Raw genomic sequence first — 11351 nt, forward strand, 5'->3', positions numbered from 1 at the left:
GAGCGGGTTGGTCGGTTATATCCGGTGCGTCTGTCTGGAGGGATCACTAGGTTAGTGAGACAGGGCCGGCTGGCCGGCTGGCCGGACACACTGACTCACAGCGGAGCGGCGGGGCGAGCCGTTACCCCGGCGCGCGGGCTGGCGCGCGGGCCGGCCGTTACCCCGGCGGCCAACCGTCCTCCGTCAGCGCGGCGGGGGAGGGGAGAAGAGAGGAGGGGAGGGGGCTGCCGGGCCGCCTTCCCGCCGTGCGGTGCCAGCCCGGGTCGCGCCGGGTGCCGCCTCCCCCGAGTCACGGGGTGCGGATCAGGGGAGCTCTGTCAGGCAGCTCGGTGCCGCCTCCCTGTACAGTAAAGAGCTCGAAGGGAAAAAGACTCCGCCAGACGCGGGTATTTTTAACATGGCAAGCAGCGAGCTGCCTGTCTGAGGGGCGGCGATGACTCAGGGGCGCCGTGTGTGTGTGTGTTGTGTGCGCGGCTGGGATTTTTGTTTTGTTTTGTAAATCCTGCTTCCCAGCTGCGAGAGCTGACTGTTCAAGCTGGTGTTTTTAGTGTCCACGCTCGGCAACGCCAAAAAAGTAATTAAGGGAACTTTAACAAAAGCCGTGTCAAGTATATGAAGAGATTTCCCTTTCTGCGTACTGCCCAAGCCAGCTTGCGCTTGCTTATCGTTCTGAGATTGCTGAAAACTTCTCCTGTTCTTTTATTTCCTTTTCCTTTTTTCTTCCTTTTCTTGCCAACATCTTTTTTTTTGGGGGGGGGGGGAGGACGGGGGCGTAAGGTTTTAGTATTGCACTGAGCCTAAATCTTGCTTTTTGTAAGCGTTAGGAACATTCTTTCAACTCTGCTRGAACGTCATTTCCTAGGAATTTTCTGGAAGGATGCTGGGAGAAAGGTGATTTACACTTACTGTGGCAACTTTAAAAGTTGGCAGAAAGGCTGCAGAAAGTCCAGCTTTTCAGCAAAGGTGACTTAGACTGCATGCAGTATTCCAAACAAGGTTATACTTCTGATCACAATATATGTTTGATCTTACTCCCTGACCTATTTCTTATACAATCCTGCATGTTAGGTTTTATTKTTGGTCACTACCACACACTAAGCACAGGGCTTTGTCAGCCTTGGAGGGTGTTCAGCTTGTTTAAAATTTCCGCTGCACATGGTTTTGTGTTCATCTCAGTACTGAATTTCTTTTGCCATTGTATCATTCATTCATGTAACTGAAGTCACTGAAGTTGCTCACAGATCTCCCCTTTCCCAAGTATATTTTTGTTTGCTGCAGACTCTGGTACCTCAGCCTTTACTTGTACCTGGACTGAGTACAGGATACCGAAGCATCCTGCAGTTAATCTTTTGTCATTAAAATAATAATAATAAAAAAATCCTCCATTTAATCTTGCACTTGTTTTTTTGCTCCAACCAGTTTTTGATTCATGACAAGAATTTGCTTGCTTCTCTAATAGCTTCTTCAGTAGTTCGTTGCATAGACCCTTGTCAAAGACCTTTTGGAAATTAAGTAAGTTACATCAATCAGCTGTGCTCCCAYAATTAGAGCTCAGTTTGCCACCTTTATACAAGGGGAAAGAGGGCAACTCAGAGTTGTGAAGACAGTTCTGATATTTCAGAACTCTTGCATATTAGACTCAGCAACTTGAACATGAGCATTCATGTGACTGTCAAACAGGAATAAAACCCCTCAAGAATCCTTTATGTAGGATTGCACTGACTCCTGCCCAGAATCGTGTCAGGTTTGCAGCATTTTGGTACACAGCACAGACTTAAGTGTGGTTTCTGATACCAGGCAATAGTTGTCATTCTTGATGTGGACCAACCATTGGAGCGATGTGCAGTTGTCATTGGGATTTTCGGATGTTTAGTGACAAAGATGACCAATGCCTTCTCTAGCAGGTTCTCATGCTGCTTCATAATCTATGGCCTTCTTCAACTTGCATGTTAGTCCTCGCTCCCTCATCTCCCTGTGGTCCGCCCCCATGTCTATGCCTTGGTCTTTAAGCATACGGAAATAGAATATTATCATGATTTCCATTGGGAAAACTTAAGTACATGCAGTAGTGTTAGTTATGCTTGTAAGATAATGCAGAGACTTCATAAGTGGCATAATCACTTACACTCTGAGACTAAAAGCTGTACAGATACCCTGAGGAGTGGTTTATGAAACTTGCATTAATGTAAAAGCAATTTCTTCTATACAGTCTGAAGTTGGACCATTGTGTAAAATTATAATTTTCTTAAAAAAATGAACTATAGGTTTAATCTTACTTGGAGTAATAGTGTTCATTTTCAGGGTTTAATTTAAAATAAAAGTAAACACTTGACAAGGAACAGACCTCAGGCTTRTATTCCCTCTGGTTATGCAGAAATGATAATTTTGTCCACTACAGGCAGATCTTCAAGTTACTTTGCCTTCTTTGTCTAAAAGGGGCTCTCTGACTCTGCTTTGTTTGGTAGCACACAAGTGTGCATATCAAAATCAGCATGACAAATGGCATGATTGTTGGCAATCTCAGCTCAGCTCAAGAACTTCGGGCATGCAAGGAAACAGATCCCTGCTTTTCCTGAAATTCAGAACTGTGGGTGTAGTTTAGCAAACACTTGGACACTCAGTTTTTGCTTATCTGTGATACTGTAAGTAAGTTAAGTATGTATAGCTGATCAAGAAAATGTGTTTTGAGAGTTTATAGTTGTGAGGCAGCTAACATGCTTTTTCCACAGGCTTGTTAGTGCATATTGAAAACAAGGCATTAGATTTACTGCAAAGCACTTAAGCAAGGATGACTTTCTTGGTTTGACCTTTTCTAAGCATTGGAAGTTTTTATCTCCAATTAAGATTTTGCATCAACAAACTGTATCTCATTTTTTTGCTACAAAAATCACCCTATWAAGCAACGAAGGCAAAGCATAAGAGATGTCTATACTTAAAAGCTAGTGGGTTTTTACAGACAATATTARTATATAATAAAAATGACTATTTCTGAGTAACTCTGTCTCTGGGCACTTTCATTCTTTTCAGTGTAGTCTACTCTAAACAAAATAACTTAATGGGTAAGCCAAATGTTTGCTTGGTTAGCGTCTACACTAGAACTTGTTTTGCTTTTAAAGAAATTCTATTTTAGGAACATTCTTTCTAAAATTAGTTTTGTCTTGACAAGGTTAATTTTGACATCAAAGGACAGAATTTGATAATAACGAAATACATTTCAAAATATTTTACATTACTTTGTTTTTTCATGAGGAAAAACCTAACTTGGAATACCTGTTATGGCCTATGAACTGAGGAACTGATGATACYGCAAGCCAATAAAAGCAAAGAGGAGTATGAAAGAAGAGGTTCAGAAGGCAGATGTTTTGAATGTCTATTTAATATTTAGGGAAAAGAGTTCTCTAAAGACTCACAATCACAGTTCCATGTCTTAATGGAGGAAGACTTAAGTAGAAAAGAATCTCCCAAACTCAGCACATCTCCAGGTGTTTTTAACAGAATCTAAATGTGGCTATTCCTTACRTTTATTAAATACAATACTATTGGAAAACCTTTTTATGTTACATTGTGCTCAACAAAGAGGTTGAAAAGGATGCAAACTAGATGAAAATAATGAGATTTTATGACAGACCACAATTAAGCTCTGTTTACTAAATTTAGAGAAGCTTTCACTGCTGTCAGTGCTGTACCTGCTCTGAACAAATGCTGAGTTTTAAAGTTGTCAGCTTTATAGGATTATATTCACATTAAAAATAATCACAGCAGCAAAAAATAATAAACTTTGCTTTACACAATTYCAGATGAACCCTTGCATTATAAATTGGCTACATCTTTTGTATATTTCAGTGCAAACAATATTCTTGCAGTGTTATAGCTGTAGTACAGTGAGAATAAGGTTTATTGAATGACCAAATTTAACAGATTGTGGCATAGCTTCATTAGTTGAACATACAACCAAACTACTAATGTTTTTTTTACTGAGCATTTATGTACTTAAGATTGAAGTGGAGAAAAAAAAAAAAAAAAAAAGCCCAACCTTAAGAAACAAACTTGCAGAATTAGAGACTACTGCTTCTGTCTTGCAGATGATACTGGCAGAGTTGAGCTTTTCAGCTGGGTGGAGGCATGAAGATGATGTCTGTTGATGAATAAAGAAAAGGGATACATTTTCACTGCTGAGAAAAGGCATATATGTTTTTTTTTAAGTGATAGGCAATGGGTGTTGGTTACCATTCTGTAAAAACCTAGACATAGCCTGAGGCCCTAGTGTTCTGCAGGCACATGGGCATTGTGATTATTTGGGACTATGCCTGTCTGCAGTTATGAGTTACAGAGCCAAGGAAGATTATTAAACCTGGATGTGGCCCATTCAAGTGTGAATGCAAGGAGATAATGAGAGGGCTACAGCCTGAGAAAACAAGTTTGATCAAGGTTGTGGTGTTTTGGGAGGATCAGGGCRATGGGTGGTTGTTCTGGCTCTCTCAGCCTCAGAGCTTTTGTACAGGGGAAAGCAAATTAGGTGTCAGTGCTGGATTTTAAAACTAAATCCTGAAGGGCTGCAGGATTGAGTAGGGAGGAGAAACAGAAATGCACGCTGGCCGCATGCGGCAAGGCTGATGTCTGTGAGTCCATGTGGGGCTGCAAGCAGTGTGCTTATTCTACACACACTCACAGGTCCAGCACTTTTCATAAGATAACGTCTTCCTTTACGTGTACTAGGTCGACCCTGATTTAGGGAAAGGGCTACAGCTCACTTAAAGGTGTGGCTCATTTAGCCAAAAAAAGAAAAACAAAAAAACATGCTGGGCAGTACTGCTGCAGACTGCAGCTGCACTCTTCTGCTCAGGAGAAAGGAGTAGAATCAGGTGAACAGCTTTTCAGACAAAGATATTTTGCCTGGGTTAGGATTTTTTTTGTGAATGCTGAAGTAAAATGACCCTCTGTTTAGAAAGCCATACAGAATTGTAAATATCAGGGGGGAGAGGTGTTATTTGTTGGGTTATTTTTAACTACAATGTGATGGTGAAGGGTAGAGTATAACTCAGGAACATCCAGAGGTTTGGATTTTTGGAACATAGTGCTTATAAATATTGAGTACCTGGGTATGTCTGTAAGTGTTTGGTTTTGTAAGGTTTAGGCCTGCTGATATTTTCAGAGAGTAGATGCTCAAGCCCTTCTTCACAGAAATGTTTTTGTGGTATTTTTTGTGATTCTGATATTCTTTCTAGAATAGTCTTCTATATTTCTTCTTTAGTCTTCAGGCAAAGTCATATCAAACAGAAGAAGTCCCACTGGGGGCATTTTCAGTACTTCATGGTGGCTCTGTGGCCTGTGTAATTAGCTGGGTATTAAGAGTTGTAGCCAACTGTTTTTTGTCTTGCAGTAAGCAGAGCCACTCCAGTCTTCCAGGGAACTGCGGGATAACTGCCCTGGGAACTCAGGGAAATTGTGCTAATGCATTAGAAGCCACCAACTATGTGAGTAGTTGAGTTGGATCCTCAGTGTGAAGTAAGTACATTAGCAGCCTGACTGAAAACAACCTTGGATCAAAAACTAGATTTAATTACAATGTGGAGATTTCAGGCCTTGATAATAAGGAGATTCAGGATGCCTAAGAAAGAGACAGAGCTAGATAAACAAAGAGTGTGTATCCTTGTGGAGTATACATAACAATTAACAGCTGTGTAAAAACTTAATAGATTGACATATGATTAAAAATCAGCTCTTCTCTCCTACCTGTCTCTTTTCCTTGTAGTTAAACAACACAGTAAAAGCTACATGTCTTCAAACCAGCCTTCTCAGGATCTCTCATAGCCACCCTGTATCTATACCTTTTATTAGGTATAGCAACACCTGACAGGTCTGAACAGGGTCATTAGACCCCTGAAGAACTGGAATTGAATCACTTGGGTGCTTAACAGTCTTATTTAGGATCCTCAGTGACTGAGGATCTGACTTCAGCTGTTCAGAGACAAACCTCAGGTGTGGAGCTGTTGGATTAACTGGTTAGTCCTGAAAATCCAGGCTTCATCAAGTTTGAATTACTTTCAGGCTATGTGTTGAATTGTTTACAACTTTTCAGGATGCTAACTGTATTTCGTACTTGTGTTTAGTTTATGCAAATAGTTGATGTCTAATTTTCAGTCTCTTGCAAGTGTGCCTGAAGTCACAAAACCTAAGAAAGCTGTGTATAGTTAGGTCCTGGCTAAAATTTCTGTTCTAAAATCGTGTTAGTTGAAGTATCTTAATTGAGTGGATATTTTCCCCTTTTAAGATGAACTATTTACTCTTAAATATAGAACCAAAATATCGAAAGTTATGGAACTCCAGTATTTATTTCTGACTTGTTAACTCTGAAAGTTGATTCGTACTGAACAAATACATGTGTCAGTAGTGTGTTCTCACTTGTTTCTCTAGAAAAAAAATGCTGCCAAAACTCTTTTTAAGGCAGATAAATCACGTATACTTGCAGTAAAAATCCTAGTGGATACAGAGTGTTAAACTCTTTACTGTGAAATTGTTATCTATACCTATTCATGGTTAGCGTAACATGTCTCCATTACGGTACAATATACTGCAGCCCAGCAATGTGTGGTTATGTCATGTGATTAGGAGAAGTCATGTTGCCATGAGCAGAGCTAGTCAGGAGGGCAGTAGAGSCTTGGTGAGTTCTGGTGAATCTCACTTCTCATTCTAGAATAAAGACTCTTTTAGTCAATACYGATAACAGGACAGATAACCACGTTGTGTACAACACTGAAACTGGCATTAAATCCAGAGTTCCTGTGTTCCACTTACAGAAGCCTGAAATTGCTGAAATAAGTTAAGACCCTTTTTAGTTTCCCTCCTTTAAACTGAAGTTTTTTTCTGTTTATTTAACCTAGATCACAGAACCACATGTTTGAGAGAGACCGAGATAAGGATTGCATAAAAAGCAATAATCATTGCTTGATAATGAATCTGTTATTAAGTGCCACTTTCTGAAATATGTTTTTCCAAAATATTTGTTACTTAGAAGGGGACTAGCTTTACATTCATGCAGAGATTAAAACTCTGACAACTACTGTTCATGCCAAATAAGTGTGTTAAGGGACATTGCATTTTACAAGGTACTGTGTAATACGGAGTTTGTCTCCATTGCATAGGAAAAAAGTTTAAGACACTAAAAGCTGCCTTTTTTTTTTTTTTTTTGTAAGAGCACGGTACTATTTCTTGTTTTATGTCCTAGCAATACAGTAAATTTATCTGTAGTCTTGACATGAAAGCATGCAGCATTGCTAATAAAAAGAAATTTGATTTGTTGAATAGACCTTACTAAGCTAAGAGAAAAATAATTAATTAATACACAGAGTGCATSCATGTAATTTTTCTTGCAGTGTGATGTTAATAAGCACAGCAGTTAGACTACTGATCTGTTTTGTACCTACGAATGTGTCCTGGGGTTGTGTTCAAGAAGAATTTCTCCTTTGAGAATATTTTGAGAGATCAGCATGTCATCAGGTAAAATGTCGTTTGGAAATACATTTTTCAACTAGTTTGCTGAGTATACAACGTATGTGTAAATCATTGTGCCTCGGTGATATTAGGGAAATAGATGATGATTTAGGATTATTCATGTGAACTAGTTGATGATATTGATTATATAGGATTACATGAAAGCAAATTGCAAGAGGCTCCCTGGTGGTTAGAAAGAAAARGCTCCGTTTCTACGTTGAAAATATTTTAGTTGGTTATATTGTAAATGTATGCTTGTGTACACATTTACAAACATGTATATTAATGTACTAACCTGTGCTGATCTTCAGTGTTGGTCTAAGTACTAGAAGTAGACACAAAGTAGAAGACCTCAGGATTTCTTTTGAGGTTCTGCATGCAAACCTGTTTGCATGTGTTTGTGTATCTGTGTAAATATGCATGCATAATGCTATTAGTTGTATAAATCTGATCCTTGGGAACGGTATTTTAGCACTGCTCCTTGTTGTCTTACTACTCTAGTAATGCATATGTAGACAGAAGATAATATTTTGCAAATTTGGTAACAAAGCTATTTTTGGAAGGTTTATTGAATGGAATGCCTGGCAGAAATGATTGTTTTGGTGTGCATGTTGTGCTGGCATCTGCTGGAAAATGAGACGCCTCTGTAAATGTTCTCTGTAGATTGGCCTGAATTGAAGTCCTGTCCAAATGACACGTCATGCTAAATTAATTTAAGCACTAGCAGCAGTATGGTCTTGTCACTGTGGCATTCCTGCTTTGCTAATTAGCTGAGGTGCATGGTAGCTTAGCTTTGGTGAAACACCATGCTTGTGTAGCCGTGCTACTTCCCACTCTCTAAACTGACTTCAGTCCTAGCCTGGATATGTCCACATAGCACAGCATTATGTGTGACAACTGCTAAGAAAAAGTCATGCAGATGATTACTTTCAGTAATGTGCTTCCCCTGATGTGGCCAAAGAATTTAACCACTGTTCCTATTTTAAAGTATAGSAGACATTTCTAAGTGTGAAAAACAGTATAAATAGGATAAGGCTTGTTGGTGGGCTAAGGCAGCAGAAAGGCAAGTGGATGTTGAGGGAGACATAAATAAAGGACAATCTGAGAATGCAGACAGAATGGGCAAGTAAGCTGCTTTGAGAGTAGAAGCTCAGTATTACTCAAGCAGCCAGTGTTGCCCGAGTCCTCATTTCAGGTGGTAGATCTGGTCTTAGAGTTCAGGACTGAGACTTTGGCCTGATTCATATTTATGGGAAAACTCCCATGGACTTCAGTGAGGCAAGATGCCTTGACTTTTAGTTTTGCAAGTATTCAAATGCAGTTCTTATTAATTTAATTTCAGCAATACAAATGGACCTGATCAGTAAATTAATAAACTGTAACTTGTTTTGATAGAGCCAGAGAGAAATATGAAAGAGATACACATTAGACAGGAGAATCTGAGACATGCAGCAGAAGAACCAATGAGGCTGTCCATGAATGCTTGATGATGGCACATTGTGCTTTACTGTCAGTCTTTTGACTTGTACGCTTTATAAGAGCTTTCAGTGGAGCCAGTTATATGAGTCACTGCCTGATGCACTGTAAACCATGCTTTTTTTTCCCTTGGAGGGGCCTTGAGTGTGCCTTATGTTGTTTTTGAAACATTGTTTAATATAGTTGGAAATCAGAATTACAATAGAAGTGGGGCAGAGAGTTGGGGGAAAACTTGCCCTTGCAGGCAGGATCAGTCAGAACTGCTTCTGATTTGGCCAGTAATTTGTTCTTTGTATTGCTCCGATACAAAGCTGATTAAGTAGCAGTAATCATGAGCTTCTCAGAGGTTATGCTGAATGGAGGTGAAACCAAAAAGGTAGGGTGCTCTGTCTCCGTGAAAGTGGTGGTTCAATATGAAGTGTAGTGTGCAATCTTTCTCTGGGAAGCTCTGCCTGTAAGACTTGATTAGGAAACAGTGTGGAGGATTTAGATGGTGATGGCAGGGACCGGTACTGCTAAGTGCTCCTTTGGTGTGGAGTTTCCTCTTAGGCACAAACTGGTGCTTCTCTAGGCACCCTATGGCCACACAAATTAAACCTTGAAATGTTACAGTCATGTCACTATAGAAGAATCATGTCAGAAATTTTAGCCTGGTTTCCTTAGGAAATGAGGTTTATGTGATCATGTTGCCTATGTGCCTGTGCTGATTTGACAGATTCCCTTAGTAAGTTTTAAAGGTGTAGACCAATTTCAGCCAAAATTTACAGAATGCAGTACTCTCAAAAATACTTTGTTCTTAGTTAAAGTGATTGAGTGAGTGAAGACATGACTTTCCAGACAGAAGGAAGAGCTTCGATGGGCATTCAGCTATGTTCTTGAACAGTGGCAAGTATACATGGAAGGGGAAAATTTTGAATGCCCCAAGCACAGGAGAAATCATGATCAGATTTTGCGTCTTCAGCTGAAATGGGATAATACAAACACGAGACATAAAGCTGCAGGTAACCATGAAAAGCTCCCTGTGGAGTTATTTGGGCTCTTCAGAGATTTGATGCATCATTTGTGTAAAGCCAAAGTCTGTGCTGCTTACAGGTACAAGTACACAAGCATAACTACAGTGATTGCACAGATCGCGGACTCCCTTCTTAAACCCTTTTTTTATATTTTCTTTTTTTCCCCCCCCCCCCAAAAAAAAAAAAAAAAAAAGGCAAACCAAACTTTTGGTGGTGAAGTTAGATTTGTACAAAGATATTAAACAGATAATTGTGTCTTGTCTGGATTGTGCCCTAGTCAGAATATGATCTCTAGGATTGAGCACAAAGAAGTCAGTAATACCTTTAGTTGTCTTCTTTTTAATAGCAGTAGACCAGTGGTAGAATTTAAATTATGAGTAATTGATGACAGGGATTTTATTTCAATTGCTGATAATTTAATGATGCATTCAACTATATTGTCAGAAGTATTTGCCTATTAGCTTTGAATAAGAAGTAATGAAAATCAGTTMTCTCTTAAACTAGTTGAAGCAATGGCTGTTCCTGTAAATTCAAAGCACAGAACTATCTGTGGAAAGACTTGCAGATCAAAGAGGATATGTTATGAAACACATTGAAACAAACTGTAATAACCAAGTCAGAAATTATTTATGAACTGCTGATGGCAATTCAGGAGCTCCTAGAGCTCTGTGATTTTACCTCTTGATTTAGTGCTGAGAATGGAAGAAATCCCCCTTGTCTTGAGAGTGCATCGTTTTGGCACCTCTTAAAATGAACGGAAGTGAATATTTGCAAGGTAATTAGGATGTTCAGCTTGTTGTGTTGTTTCACAAAACCCAAAAGGGCTATTTGAGATGTTCTCACTTAATTCAGTGATGCCATGATTTCCACATATTTACTTTTGAGGACAGAACAGATTCCAATCTCTAATTCCCACTCTGCTAATTCATGCTATTCCCCTTATGTGGCCATCCAAGTGTGTAGATCTGGCGCCAATGTTTTGTAGCGCTGACTGCAGCAATGATAACTTAAATAGCATCCAGCTATGAAGACACAATATAACCACTTATACCTGGACCTCAGATATTAAGCTGGTTCTAGGCTTTACCTGGTATTTGCAGTGTCAACTTGCAACACAGAACACCTGTAATACATTTCAGATATGCGGATAACAGTCATTAGAATGGGGGGGAGGGGGATTGAGAGTCAAAGGACTTGAGATTCAATCTGATACCAAAGGACCTGAGCAAGGGAGCCAGTGCTAGTCTGTCTRTATCTGTAAAATCACAGCACCTCTTACTTCTGGGCAAACACTGGAAGGAAGGTTTTTCCCATTAATATGATTCCATTTGCATTGCCACAAATATGACCAAGCTCACAGGATTACTTTGT

This window comes from Rhea americana, unplaced genomic scaffold (genome assembly GCF_003343005.1).
Source record: "Rhea americana isolate MKP2758 unplaced genomic scaffold, rheAme1 scaffold_58, whole genome shotgun sequence".
Classification (NCBI taxonomy): domain Eukaryota; kingdom Metazoa; phylum Chordata; class Aves; order Rheiformes; family Rheidae; genus Rhea; species Rhea americana.